Source organism: Salminus brasiliensis, chromosome 2, assembly GCF_030463535.1.
Source record: "Salminus brasiliensis chromosome 2, fSalBra1.hap2, whole genome shotgun sequence".
Taxonomy (NCBI): Eukaryota; Metazoa; Chordata; class Actinopteri; order Characiformes; family Bryconidae; genus Salminus; species Salminus brasiliensis.
In genome coordinates this window covers 37391297-37405399 of record NC_132879.1, presented here as the reverse complement: position 1 = coordinate 37405399, position 14103 = coordinate 37391297, and positions in this window count along the sequence as shown.

The window sequence follows — 14103 nt, the reverse complement described above, 5'->3', positions numbered from 1 at the left end:
CTAGTTGGTCCACCTTGTAGATGTAATCTCAGAGACAGCGGCTACTCTGTTGCTGCACAGTTTGTGTTGGTCATCCTCTAGTCCTTCATGGGTGGTCGCAGGATGCTGCACACAGGACGCTCTTGGCCGGGTATTTCTGGTTGGTGGACTGTTCTCAGTCCAGCAGTGGCTCTAAGGGTTTAAAAACTCCAGCAGCACTGCTGTGTTTCATCTCAACTCATACCAGCTCAACACACACTACTAACACACCACCACCATGTCAGTGTCACTGCAGTGCTGAGAATGACACACCACCCAAATAATAGCTGCTCTGTGGTGGTCCTGTGGGCTCCTGAGCATTGAAGAACATGGTGAAAGATGGCTAATGTAATAAGTATGCCTAGAAATGGAATTATTATAGAGCTATAATAAATAATTAATTATAATTATAGAATTACAAAGTTCCTGAGTGTATATAGTTTCTTTGTAACTCACCATCATGCTGATGTTAGCTTAATTACACTTTTCAAAACAGGGTTTTTTAAGGGATCTTTAGTGAAAGAGCTGGTTCTATTTAGAACTATACCTCAAAGGATGCTTAAATGGTTCTCTGCCTGATTAAAGTGTTCTTTGCATTGTTGGAAAGCTTATTGTAGATGGGTCTATAACGAACCTAGGAGTTTCTCCTATTCCTGAGAATTGGAATTTAAAAATGCCAGGCTCTGGAGATGTGTCATTCAGTGACGCATTATTGTGTGTTAGAGTTGTGTGTTACCATATCATAATTAGCCAAGGAAAACAATCTAAAGGTTCCAAGAACATCTGCTGTTGCATCCAGCAGGAGGTTTCTGCAGCAGGATGTTTTGTGTGTCTCGCTCTATGAGCTGTCCTGTGCAGATGTTCAGTGGTGTGTTCTGCAGGTGCTGTGAACAAAGTGTACAAAGTGTCTACATGGTGGATGGCAGCTCTTCAAACACACACTAAACCCCGACACTGATGAGCAACAGGAAGTCCCCCATCAGCTAATTCTTCTCAACCTGGGTCTTAGTAATTCAGGAGGAAAAGTATCTTTCTCTGTCTTTGTGTGTTTGTGTGTGTGTGTGTATGTCTGTGCTGCTGTGTGGCCTTCAGACTCAGCGTCAGTGTGCTTCAGCTCATCTGCAGGCCATTTAATGCTTTAATGACTGGAGTCTGGTAGCGGTCTTGCTTTTCATGTTCTTTTATGTCCAGCCGATGTGAAAGTGAACCGGCCCGGGCGCTCCAGCGGCCAAAGCACTCCCAGCTGTCAGCATGGCCGTGTCCAGCTGAGAGAGGCACGGGCAGCGGCACAGCAGGTCTGCACACACTGCGAGCGCTCATGAGCCAAATGAAAAGCCTATGAAACTCATTACAGCCAAAGGCATGATTCCCTGTGTGTCCAGCAGAAGCCTTACACAGGACCACAGCCAAGGACTGGACAGAGGAACAGGTGGATAGGTGGACAGTTCAATACATGATGAATATGAGCAGACAGTCCAAATGATAGATGTTCTGCTGATCAAAGGAGCTGGCTGATAACAGAGAATAGATAATGGTGGAAGCAATTACATTACATGCCACATTCAGTGATGGACACAGCATGACTTTACTGCACATGAAAGGACCTAGAAATAGAGAGATAAAGAGAGAGAGAGAGAGAGAGAGAGAGAGAGAGAGAGAGAGAGAGAGAGAGAGAGAGAGCTGTGGTCTACACGTATGTGCTGTCCAGCATTTTCTTGGCTAGGACATACATATGCTCATTTATATATGCATATAAAACCTACACTATATGTCCAAATGTTTGTTGTCCAAATGCCTTTAGCTACTTTAAGTTGCCCCTGTTGCTAACACATGTGCAAATGCACACATACAGCTTGTCTAGTCCCTGTAGAGAAGTACTGCCAACAGAATAAGATTCTCTGGAGCAGATATGGCACCATGTCTAATGGCAGGCCCCCCAGGAACAGCGGAACTGTGCTCTTTGGAATGATGGTGCTCCGTCCAATACTTTTCATCATCCAGCATCCTGACCTCAGTAATGCCCTTGAATGCAATCAAATCCTCACAGCAATGCTCTAAAATCTAGTATGAAGCTTTCTCTGGACAGCAGAGACAGTTACTCCAACAAATGCAGGACAAACTCTTGTAATACCTTTGATTTTAAACAATGAAAGAGCAGGTGTCCCAATACTTTTGTCCGTGTAGTGTATATTCAGCTAACATTTCAAATGAAAAAGTACAATCTTTGGCAATAATGGAACATTTTAAGAGTTCATTAAAGATCCACACACAACAGGTTCTTATCATAGATAAAAGATGCAATCAAGGAAAGAACCATTCAAATGTTAAAAAATGGTTCTTTAGGTTCTCCTGTCACACAGGAGGAGCACCATTTAACCCGGCAAAGAACTATTTGTGCCTTTAAAGGGTTCTTTGATTTGGTGCACGTATTTGTCACTATACTATGTACAGCGAAATGTGTTTTCCACATTTAAATCATCTGTGGTAGTGAACACACACTAGTGAACTAGGGGCAGTGAGCACACACTTACACACCCAAAGCGGTGGGCAGCCAACTCCAGTGCCCGAGGAGCAGAGAGGGTAAAGGGCCTTGCTCAAGGACCAAACAGTGGCAGCTTGCCGAGCCCGAGAATCGAACCCACAACCCTGTTATCAATTGCCCAGAGCTCTAACTGCTAAGCCACCACTGCCCATATATATATATACAGTGGGGAGAACAAGTATTTGATACACTGCTGATTTTTCAGGTTTTCCCACTTGCAAAGCATGTAGAAGACTGTAATTTTTATCATAGGTACTCTTCAACTGTGAGTGATGGAATCTAAAACAAAAATCCAGAAAAATACATTGTATGATTTTTAAATAATTAATTTCCATTTTATTGTGGGAAATAAGTATTTGATACACCAGAAAAAGAAACTTAATATTTGGTACAGAAACCTTTGTTTGCAATTACAGAGATGAGACGTTTCCTGTAGTTCTTGACAAGGTTTGCACACACTGCAGCAGGGATTTTGGCCCACTCCTCCATACAGATCTCCTCCAGAGCCTTCAGGTTTCGTGGCTGTCGTTGGGCCACACGGACTTTAAGCTCCCTCCAAAGATTTTCTATTGGATTCAGGTCTGGAGACTGGCTAGGCCACTCCAGGACCTTAAGATCTTTCCTACGGAGCCACTCTTTAGTTGCCCTGGCTGTGTGTTTTGGGTCGTTATCATGCTGGAAGACCCAGCCACGACCCATCTTCAGTGCTCTTACTGAGGGAAGGAGGTTGTTGGCCAAAATCTCACGATACATGGCCCCATCCATCCTTCCCACAATACGGTGCAGTCGTCCTGTCCCCTTTACAGAAAAGCATCCCCAAAGAATGATGTTTCCACCGCCATGCTTCACAGTTGGGATGGTGTTCTTGGGGTTGTACTCATCATTCTTCTTCCTCCAAACATGACGAGTGGAGTTTAAACCAAAAAGTTATATTTTTGTCTCATCAGACCACATGACCTTCTCCCATTCCTCCTCTGGATCATTCAGATGGTCATTTGCAAACTTCAGACGGGCTTTGACATGCGTTGGCTTGAGGAAGGGCACCTTGCGTGCACTGCAGGATTTTAATCCTTGACGGCGTAAAGTGTTACTGATTGTTTTCTTTGAGACTGTGGTCCCAGCTCTATTCAGGTCATTGACCAGGTCCTGCCGTGTAATTCTGGGCTCATTCCTCACCTTCCTCAAGATCATTGATGCTCCACGAGGTGAGATCTTGCATGGCGCCCCAGACCGAGGGAGATTATCCGTTATTTTGCATTTCTTCCATTTTCTAATAATTGCACCAACAGTTGTTGCCTTCTCACCAAGCTGCTTGCCTATTGTCCTGTAGCCCATCCCAGCCTTGTGCAGGTCTACAATTTTATCCCTGATGTCCTTACAAAGCTCTCTGGTCTTGGGCATTGTGGAGATGCTGGAGTCTGACTGATTGAGTGTGTGGACAGGTGTCTTTTATACAGGTAACGAGTTCAAACAGGTGCAGTTAATACAGGTAATGAGTGGAGAACAGGAGGGCTTCTTAAAGAAGAAGTAACATGTCTGTGAGAGCCAAAATTCTTACTGGTTGATAGATGATCAAATACTTATTTCCCACAATAAAATGGAAATTAATTATTTAAAAATCATACAATGTATTTTTTCTGGATTTTTGTTTCAGATTCCATCACTCACAGTTGAAGAGTACCTATGATAAAAATTACAGTCTTCTACATGCTTTGCAAGTGGGAAAACCTGAAAAATCAGCAGTGTATCAAATACTTGTTCTCCCCACTGTATATATATATATATATATATATATATATATATATATATATATATATATATGGACAGTGTATATAAAGAACCACTGAAGAACCACTTTTTAAAAAGATGTACATACATGTATATACAGACATGGAGGTCACTCCATGGAAATCTTTTTTACATATTAAAACACTGATCAGCCATAACATTAGTACCAGGTGGACAGGTGACAGAAGGAGTGAAAAACATTGATTATCTTCATCTACAGTGACATCTGTCAAGGGCTGTATATATATTAGCAAGTGAGCATCCAGTTCTTAAAGGTGATATGTTTGTTAAAAGCTGGAAAACATCTAGAAAACATCAGGCTGACATTTCTGGTATGCAGTGATCAGTACCTACCAAAAGTGCACCAAGAAAGGAAAACCAGTGAACCAGGTAAAGACTCCGGTAAAGTCCCAGGTAAGACCAGGTAAAGTTCCAATTTTTACATGACTGCAGTAAAAAGTTCTTTAAAAATGATATGCAAACATTTCTCCATCACAGAGAAGAACCACTTAAGCATTCAAATGGTTCTTTGAATTGCCATGGTTTCATATAGTACCATTAGCTTTACTAAAGAACCCTTAATTTAGTTACTAAGGATGTGAGATTAGGTTAAGCTCATAAAAAATGCAGCGATTGTGTCTGGAGAAGTCGAGTGAATTTTCTGTTCAGGCCACAACAAACACTGCCAATGTGGCATTAGATAAAACCAGCGGCTCACAGACCATTAAAGAAAATACCAGTTAATCATACAAAGCACAAGTAACTAGCCTTTCGTGCGGACCACTGTTGTTTGCGTGGGTGGGTGTGCGGCATCTTTTTCAGAATTCCGCAGGTGTGTGATTCAAGTGCACGTGTCAGCATTTTCACTTTGTGACTCACGCACAGCAGTCTGCCGAGGGTGAGCGTGTGTGTGTGTGTAGATAAGGATCCTGTGACATGTAGGGGTGCTCATGTGGTCTAGACTCACTGAAGTCTATACATCATACCCAACTCAACTCAAGCTGGACTAAAGCCAGTCGACACACACACAACCAGACCCCCCCCCTCCTGCCCCCACACAAATGCACCCACTCAGTGTTTGTGTGTGTGTGTGTGTGTGTGTATACACAGGTAGGTCTGCGCGTTTGGATGTTTACTGGTCCCTGTGGGGTTTTCTGGGCACATGCCTGCAATTCCATAATCTGTGTGGGGCACGTGGGGCAAGCATATGTGCTTTGCTGCTTGTGAGATGTGCATATGTTCTTTACATACGTGTGTGTGTGTATGTGCGTGTGTGTGTGTGCATGTGTTTTTAGAGCACACTGTTGTGTGTGCCTGTTTATTTAATTGAAATGTCGAAAAAGGAGCAGGGCACAATCTGACACATTGAAAATAATTAATAATATCTGAGCAAGATTAAGAATTAGATTACTTAAGGAACCCACATGTGTCTACTACAAACTTAGTACACAGCTCCTACTGTCTATGAACAGCTCTGCAGTAAGTCAAGTATGTGAAAACGTTTCAACTCAGACTGAGGGGCTTTGTTGTCTGTTTGCTGTCTTGGCTGTAGCAGTCGCTGCAAAGTCTGACAGGATGCAGCAGATGCAAAACGTAGTTAATTGAGTTCTATGTTGTTTGAATCAGATGGGTTTCCAACCTAAACAAAAAAGAGGCTAATATCAAACTTTGAAAGACGGCTATAGCATGTTTTGGTATCACTTTAGTTGGATGGTCCGTTATAGGTGCCTGGTAGATGCTCACCTGACATTCAACTAACATTCAACTAACATTCAACTGAATATGTATTAAATGTAACTGAACTCACATTAACCTTACCCTTATATCAACCCTAACCTTAACCTTACCCTTATATCAACCCTAACCTTAACCTTACCCTTATATCAACCTTAACCGTAACCTTACACTTATATCAACCCTAACCTTAACCTTACCCTTGAATCAAGCCTTAAATCAATCCTAAACTTGACCTTACCCTTATATCAACCCTAACCTTAACCGTACCCTTAAATCAATCCTTAAATCAATCCTAACCTTACCCTTAAATCAATCCTTAAATCAATCCTAACCTTACCCTTAAATCAAACCTAACCTTAACCTAACACTTAAATCAATCCTATCCCTAACCTTACCATTAAATCAACCCTAACCTTACCCTTATCCTTAAATCAATCCTAAACTTTACCTTACCCTTAAATCAACCATATCCTTAACCCTAACCTTACCCTTAAATCAACCCTAACCTTACCCTTATCCTTAAATCAACCTTATCCTTAACCTTACCCTTAAATCAACCCTATTCTTAACCTTACCCTTAAATCAACCTTACCCTTAAATCAACCCCAGCCCTAACCTTACCCTTAAATCAAGCCTAACCTTACCCTTATCCTTAAATCAACCTTATCCTTAACCTTACCCTTAAATCAACCTTACCCTTAAATCAACCCCAACCCTAACCTTACCCTTATCCTTAAAGCATCTCTATCCCTAACCCTAACCTTACCCTTAAATCAACCCTATCCTTAACCTTTCCCTTAAATCAACCTTACCCTTAAATCAACCCCAACCCTAACCTTACCCTTAAATCAACCCTATCCTTAACCTTACCCTTAAATCAACCTTACCCTTAAATCAGGCCTAACCTTAACCTTACCCTTAAATCAACCATATCCTTAACCTTCCCTTGAATCAACCCTAACCTTAACCTTACCCTCAAATCAACCCTAACCCCAACCATACCATTAAATCAACCTAAACCTAAGCCTAACTTTAACCATACCCTTGAATCTAAAGTAAATACTTACCTCAACCTTACCCTTAAATAAACTTAACCTCACCCCCCGCCCCCCCCCCCTTACCATTGAACCAACCCTAATCTTAAAAGGGTTAGGGTTAGGTGCAGGGTTATACAGTATTTATTAGTCATTTACACTTAACCTAGAGTCTGGTTGCATTTTATAGCTATTCAGTTGAATGTTAGTTGAATGTCAGGTGAGCATCTATAACACATCAACAAAGGACCATCCAAATAAACCATGGCCACAACTTCAAGAGCTGTGTGTTCACTTGCTGCCTAATATATCAGTCCCTTGACAGATACCCTTGTAGATGACGATAATCAATGTTTTTCACTTTAGCTGTTATGGCTGTTCTGTGTATTAATGTGGAAAAAGTCTATTTATTTTAAATGAGTAAATTAGTTATTATCCCAGTGTTTAATCTACTAATCTTGGCAGCACGTGTGTGTCCTTGTATGTATTAGAGCAGCCATGTTGAGAGTGTGGGTCAGTTAAAGTGGGGGTCAAATCTGAGGCCAAGTAATTTGTTGCAGATGAAACTGGCGCTCAGAGTGGCAGGAACAAAGCCATCAGACATGCCGTAGAGGAGCTTTACGAAACTGCAGGAAATCTATTAGCACCTGCTGTCCAGTTATTCTCTCTCTCTCTCTCTCTCTCTCTCTCTCTCTCTCTGTAATAATGCCACACAGAACCACAGTTCTTCCCCCTTCACTCTGAAGCTGTCCCAGCAGGGTGCTAGGGTGGCCGTATGTGTGTGTGTGTGTGAGAGCTGGCGGGTGTGGCAATTTATTTAGACTGGTTCCCTCACACGTGGAGCCACTTAACAGGCAATGAGGTGCCAGACGACCCCGCAGCTGCAGCAGCAGCAGGACTTCAGCCCTTCAATGCGACCAGCAGCGTCCCCTTTCTTACTTCTTTTCCAACACACTGTGGGCCATATTTCACCCTGTCCACTCCACAAAGGCTGTGCTGGCAACGTGTGTGACTTACTACAACTGCCTCTTCTCTGCATCCACCAATGGATTAACCATTCTCAGAAGCTCTGTTTCAATGCAGCACCGTCCTGCTTCTGTCTGTAATACAAGCGGGGGCCTGTCACTGCAGAACTGGGACCAAATCCAATGCAGGACAGGATGTGGATTTATTAGATCTGACATAATCAAGTAAACATCCACTCCTGCAATACTCCAGCTTTTTTCTTCCTGAAAGCCAGATTTTTTTTATTCCACTTTCCAAAATTATGTGTTGTGATGCTCCTAAGGAGAGATTTAGCCCAAAAAGGGAACTCTAATATACTGCTAATTCAGAGACAAAGTATTAATCAATAGCAACAGTGTCATTTCCATCTCAGTCTAAGTCTACCTGATAAAGAACAGAGCGCATGTGTACCTTACAACTCGCCCGGGACTATTTTACTGCTCTGCACCATGCGTTTTCACCAGGGCTCAGAATGAATAGGCTATATGTAGGCCCTATAGACTGGAAACTGTATTAGACTTAGTAGCTGTGTTTTATCGATAAGCACACGTCCACACGCAGGATATTGAACTGTACTGTTTTGATAAAATGTCTATAATTATCACATAATCCCTAAATATGTACCAGAAGTTGATATGATAGCATAGATAACGCTGCAAAGTTCTCGATAGGCTAATTATGCGATCATCACCGCCAACAAACAGGCCTCATTATCTAGCTAGCTAGCGATTGAAGCTAGTACAGCTATATACTTGTTTATAACACATAGTCATGCAAAAATATTGGTGTTATTATTTGTGCTAATTAAACTTTGGGGCAAATAAGGCTAATGCTTGTTGGCAAGAACCACCAAAAGGTTAAGAGTTGCTTCAGTGACCCCATTTCATCCATGTCTGTGCTAGCATAGGATTGGCATTAGCAATTTGTGGACGTGCTTCGGTTTCGTCTTTAACCTTGCTATGTGAGCAAACGGGAGTGCTTCGGGCAACTGGCCGGTGGCGCGAGCGCACGAGTCGAGATCGAAGGACCTGCTCGTTCGTAATTGGATTTATGTGGAGGAATGTTTTTCCAAGGCGCGACTTGTGAAACGGTCCGCCATCTGCTCCCCATTAGAGTGCGGGACAAGACGAAAGACACACAGGCCAGGGGAAAAGCCCCTAACACTCTGATTCATGGCGCTGTAGGGCTGTTTTATTGCCAGGCGCGAGAGCCAGAACTGTTTCGCGCGCTCTTACTCGAACTCACGCTTGCATTCTCCTTTTCCTTCCTTTCTCGCCTTCCTTCTCTCACAAAGTTTACGCCTCTTCACCCCGTTCTGTCCTATTCCCCTTTATTTTCCTTGGTCCTCTCACCTCGTTCATCCTCTCCTTGCAGCTATTTTCCCCTTCTTTCCATCCTCTCTACATCAAAAGCCATCCTTTCAGCTCCATTTCCAGACGTTTATTTACCTCGTCTGTCGAGCTTCTTTAAAAATCTCCCGTCTTCATTCCCACAACCCGTCCCCTCCAGTACTATCTCTCAGCATCTCCAGTTAGTTCCTCAAAGCAGATTGGAGATGGTCGTTGCTTTCTGCCGTCTCCTTTTCCAGGCATGGCATGCTTACTTCAATTCCTCCATCTCTATTTCTTCTATTACATTTTCAACAGTTTCGGTTGCTTTCTTCAAACTCCAGGCTCATAGAGAGGAGTGGAGGGGAGAGAGAGTGTGACCTTACATCAGTCATCCTGCTGTAGGGCCAGCCGTCTTCTAATTGGAAGGGGTGAGGAAGCTGTTACTCTGACATGGCAAAGTCAAAGGTCACAGCAAGGTGATCGTACTTGAGATTAGGTTGCCCTTTGTGAGTTTCAAGTTCTCTCCAGAAGGAGTAGACTTGGGGGAAGGGTGGATTAGGTGATTGGGGAGATGGCAAGTGTGTGTGTGTGTAGGGGGGGGGGGTTCACTGTTTATGAATGTGGGCTAACATAGCCTGCAGGCCTAGGAGAGTAAGCATTGTGCAGAGTGATCTCCCTGCTTTTCTGGTGTGGGAAATCCAGCCATTCTTTCTCCATTTCGATTTACTTCATGGCCTCTCTGGTCTTCTCAGTTCTTCCAATGCTCTGCATCCTCTGAGGGCGTCCTGTGGTATCTCACACCAAGATGTTGGCAGCAGATCCTTTAGGTTCTGTAAGTTGTGAGGTGAGGTGGGACCTCCATGGATCACATCAATGAGTCCTAGGTGTCCATGACCCTGCTGCTGGTTCACCGGTTGTCCTTTCTTGGAGCACTATTGGTAGGTACTGACCACTGCATACCAGGTTCTGCCTGATGTCTTGGAGATGCGCTGACCCAGTCGTCTAGCCATCACAAATTAAGGTAAGTACCGCATTCAAGCTTAACCAGAAAACAAGCAGTCAACTTTTAGTCTATACCCACCACCTCCAGTGTGCTAGAGATCAGTCTGTATAGTAGCCTCTTGTGACCAAAACACACTAGATTGGACAAAACGTCCTTTGCCAAAAGGTGGTTATTATGAAGTGCTTTTTAAGCACTGTCTATTGTCATTCCCTTTCATCTTATAGTTATAATATTACTTTTTCTTCCAACACTTTAGGACCACCCAACGACACCATAGTAACCACCTGGGACATCATAGCAACTGCCTAGCAACACCATAGCAACCTCCTAGGTTGCCATAAGAACCACATAGTGACACCATAGCAAACTCCTAGGGTGCCAATACAACCACTTACCAACCCCATAGCAACCACCTAGCAACCCGCTAGCAACCACCTGGGATGTTACAGCATCCATTCGGGACACCACAGCAACCACATAGCAACCATCTGGGACACTATAGCAAACACCTAGCACCCCAGCATAGCAACCATACAGCATCTACAATGCCCAGCTCACATTCTTTCTACTTGCCACATTTCAAGCTCTGATGCAGTTCGATTAGCTGTTTAGTTAGTAAATGTTGTCCAAATTGTGCAGCTCATTTCTGCTTACTTGCTACCAGGGCTACTAATACTGACATATAAGGAGATTAGCATATAGAAGGGGACTGCTAGTGCAAGCCCATGTGCCTTCTTGATCGGTAAGAAAAACATAGAATTTGCTTGGGTATTAAAGCCAGTACACTCCAGACAAATCCACATGGCTATTAGATCAGACAAAATCTAGGAAAGACTGTTTCAGTAAAGTATTTGGATGTAGCCGGCCGCCAGTGGGTTTGTGCCAGTGGTAGAAAAACATCAGACAAAACCAGTACTCATAATTTTTCTCTCTTCCAAAAAAAGAGTCATGTCAGAGTGTAATGCTGCTCCCGAACTCCAGGATGTCCAGCAGGCCCTCAGCCAGGGCTGGGTGTCCCGAAAGCATCTTGGCAGTAAGATGATTCTTAAACAGTGGAGTGAGCATCGCCCTGAAAACTCTTTCTACCAGTTAAGGTGATCCTAACACTAAGATGCCAAGAGGTTTGGTGGAGAGTGTAAGATTAAACAGGACAATGCTTGCAGCTGTTAGTATAAATGTTAGTGTAGTGTGTGTGTGTGTGTGTGTGTGTGTGCGTGTGTGTGTGTGTGCACCTCAGCTGCACTCTGCACAGTTTCTGAACATATCCGTTGTCCCAGTTTTCGTCTGGCAGCTCGAAGTGGACAAGTGTTTGTCCTAAAGTGACTCCGGGGCCGTTTACCTTGTAGTTGAGATTTCCTCCCCAGACACTTAACTTCATGTTGTCCAGCTGAAATACAATGCCTGAAATCACCTCCTCTTCCTCCTCCTCCTCCTCCTCCTCCTCTCCTCAGTGCACAGATGGGGGGCTGGACCACAAGAGAGATGTGTTGAAAAGAAAAAGGAAAAAAAGAAAAAGGCAAGAGAATGAGAGTGTGTCATAAAAGAGCCTCATAAAAAAGATATGATGAGACAAGAAACAAGAGGACAGAGAGAAAAACAGGGAGTCCCAGCCTTAGTGAGCGATCCAGAGGGAGGGAAAATGAGACTTTAATGAGGCATTTCTCTTAAAGACTTGGAGCGCTTTGGAGCAAGATCACATGCGCGCATATCTCCGGGCCTGCTGGCGCTAAGCCAGGCCGTTCCGGCCACACACTTGACTGGGTCATCCAGAAAGAACAAGTAATAGAGGTGAGGGGAGGAAGAATGAGCAGTAACGGTTCTGGCCTGGACGTCCATTTGTCTGTACTTCACTGCCAGATGAAGATGCTGTAAGCAGGGCTGTTATAGTTTTTCTCAGTTTTCTCAACACTTTTATGTCCTATTCTCTTAACCAGTGGTTCTCGACAAGGGAACCACAGCCAGAAACCCGGCAAGAGCAAAAAAATATCCACTGAGCCCCACAGATTTATTTTATCATCTCGATCAAAATACGCCTTGATGGGAGTACAAGCTCTTCTCCAATGATGTGTGGCTTCTGCTTTTTAGTAATCTGCTCAGCTAATAGAGTCTCTGGAGGTTGTACTCCTCGTTTGTACGTTTGATAAATGATTTTGTTTTGCTGGTATAATCATGGTGCTTTGTAACACGATTCATGGCCTCATTTGCTAGAACATTGAGACGGACTGCATTTCAGTGTCTACTGTCACTGTTCTCACTAAAACCAGCCTTGATGTTGTCATTGTATTTTTGATTGATTAACTGAGTGACGAACGTAGTAATGGGACGTTGTGGCATATATGACATGACATTTTATTACATACAGTCGTGGCTGAAAGTTTACGTACACTCATCATGGACGTAATGGCACAGCAATATTGGCCTTTTAGTGGTTTCTTTGAACTGTTCTTTTCTGGGGGAGAATGACTATGCAACGCACATCTTCAGTAGAATAAAAGATGGGGTTCTGAAATCAATTCAAAAATATAAATCTAAATATAGCACATCTAAATATTAAGATAAATGCTCCTTAGCAAGTTGCACCTTGGCCAGATGTGTGTGGTAGGCATCATCAAGCAATTCTAGTTGATTATTCTGGCAGAACTCTTCTTGGCAAAATTGGAAGAGTGGTTCAATTAAATGTGTTGGTTTCCTGGCATGTATCTAACGTCTAAGCACAGTTCACATATTTTAGTGCAGGACATTGGGAAGGCCATTCCAATTGCTAGCTGGATTCAGACATGTTTTGTGTGTGTTTAGGGTCATTGTCCAGTGGAAACACCCACTGAGTTAAAGTTTTAAAAGCCTAACTCAGGGGTGGGCAATTCTGGTCCCAGAGGGCCGGATTCCCACAGTTTTGTGCTGATCCTGCTTGAGCACCCGATTCAACTTACCTGGCTAAGTAGGTCTGTTAGAATCAGCAAACTGTGCCGGACTCCAGCCCCTGTTGCTCACCCCTGGCCCAACCGATGGTGGCTGGATATGTGCCCACTTTTCTTGGCAGAACTGGTAGTGCTAGAGATTACATTTGTTGGTTTCCTGGCATGGACTTCGGTTTTAAGAGCAGATGACATATTAATGATCTATTTGTGAGTAGATATATTTTACTGCCCTCTATAATTATTATCAGTTTCTTTTTCCATTGAGGATGTATGTTAGATATCAGTGTTGTACACCTTCAGACCTCACTGTTCTGGTTGCATAAACGTTACTCAGATTTTAAGCACATAATGGGGTGTTTCTTTACTATTATTTTAGATAAATTACCCAATTACCTAATCCACTCGCTAGTACTCTCCTTCTATCACATGTAAAGCCTGCATCACACTGGAGTGTGTGTGGGAAGAGAGAGCAAGGCCAGGCTGTACAGCAGACGGCAGGCAGTACAACTCACCTAATGATCCAAATCTGTGATTCTTGGGTCACAGTGGCAGTGCCTAAGTCGACTGGACCACTCAGAGTCTTGTCTGCACCAGAAAAAGAACAGTTTAATGAAATCACTGAATGCCCAATATAGTCCTGATATTCATGTCCATGAGGAGCTAGCTAACCGAGACATTTTCTTTGGGAAATGTTTTAGATTAAGCACCTTCAATCATAGATGCTGGT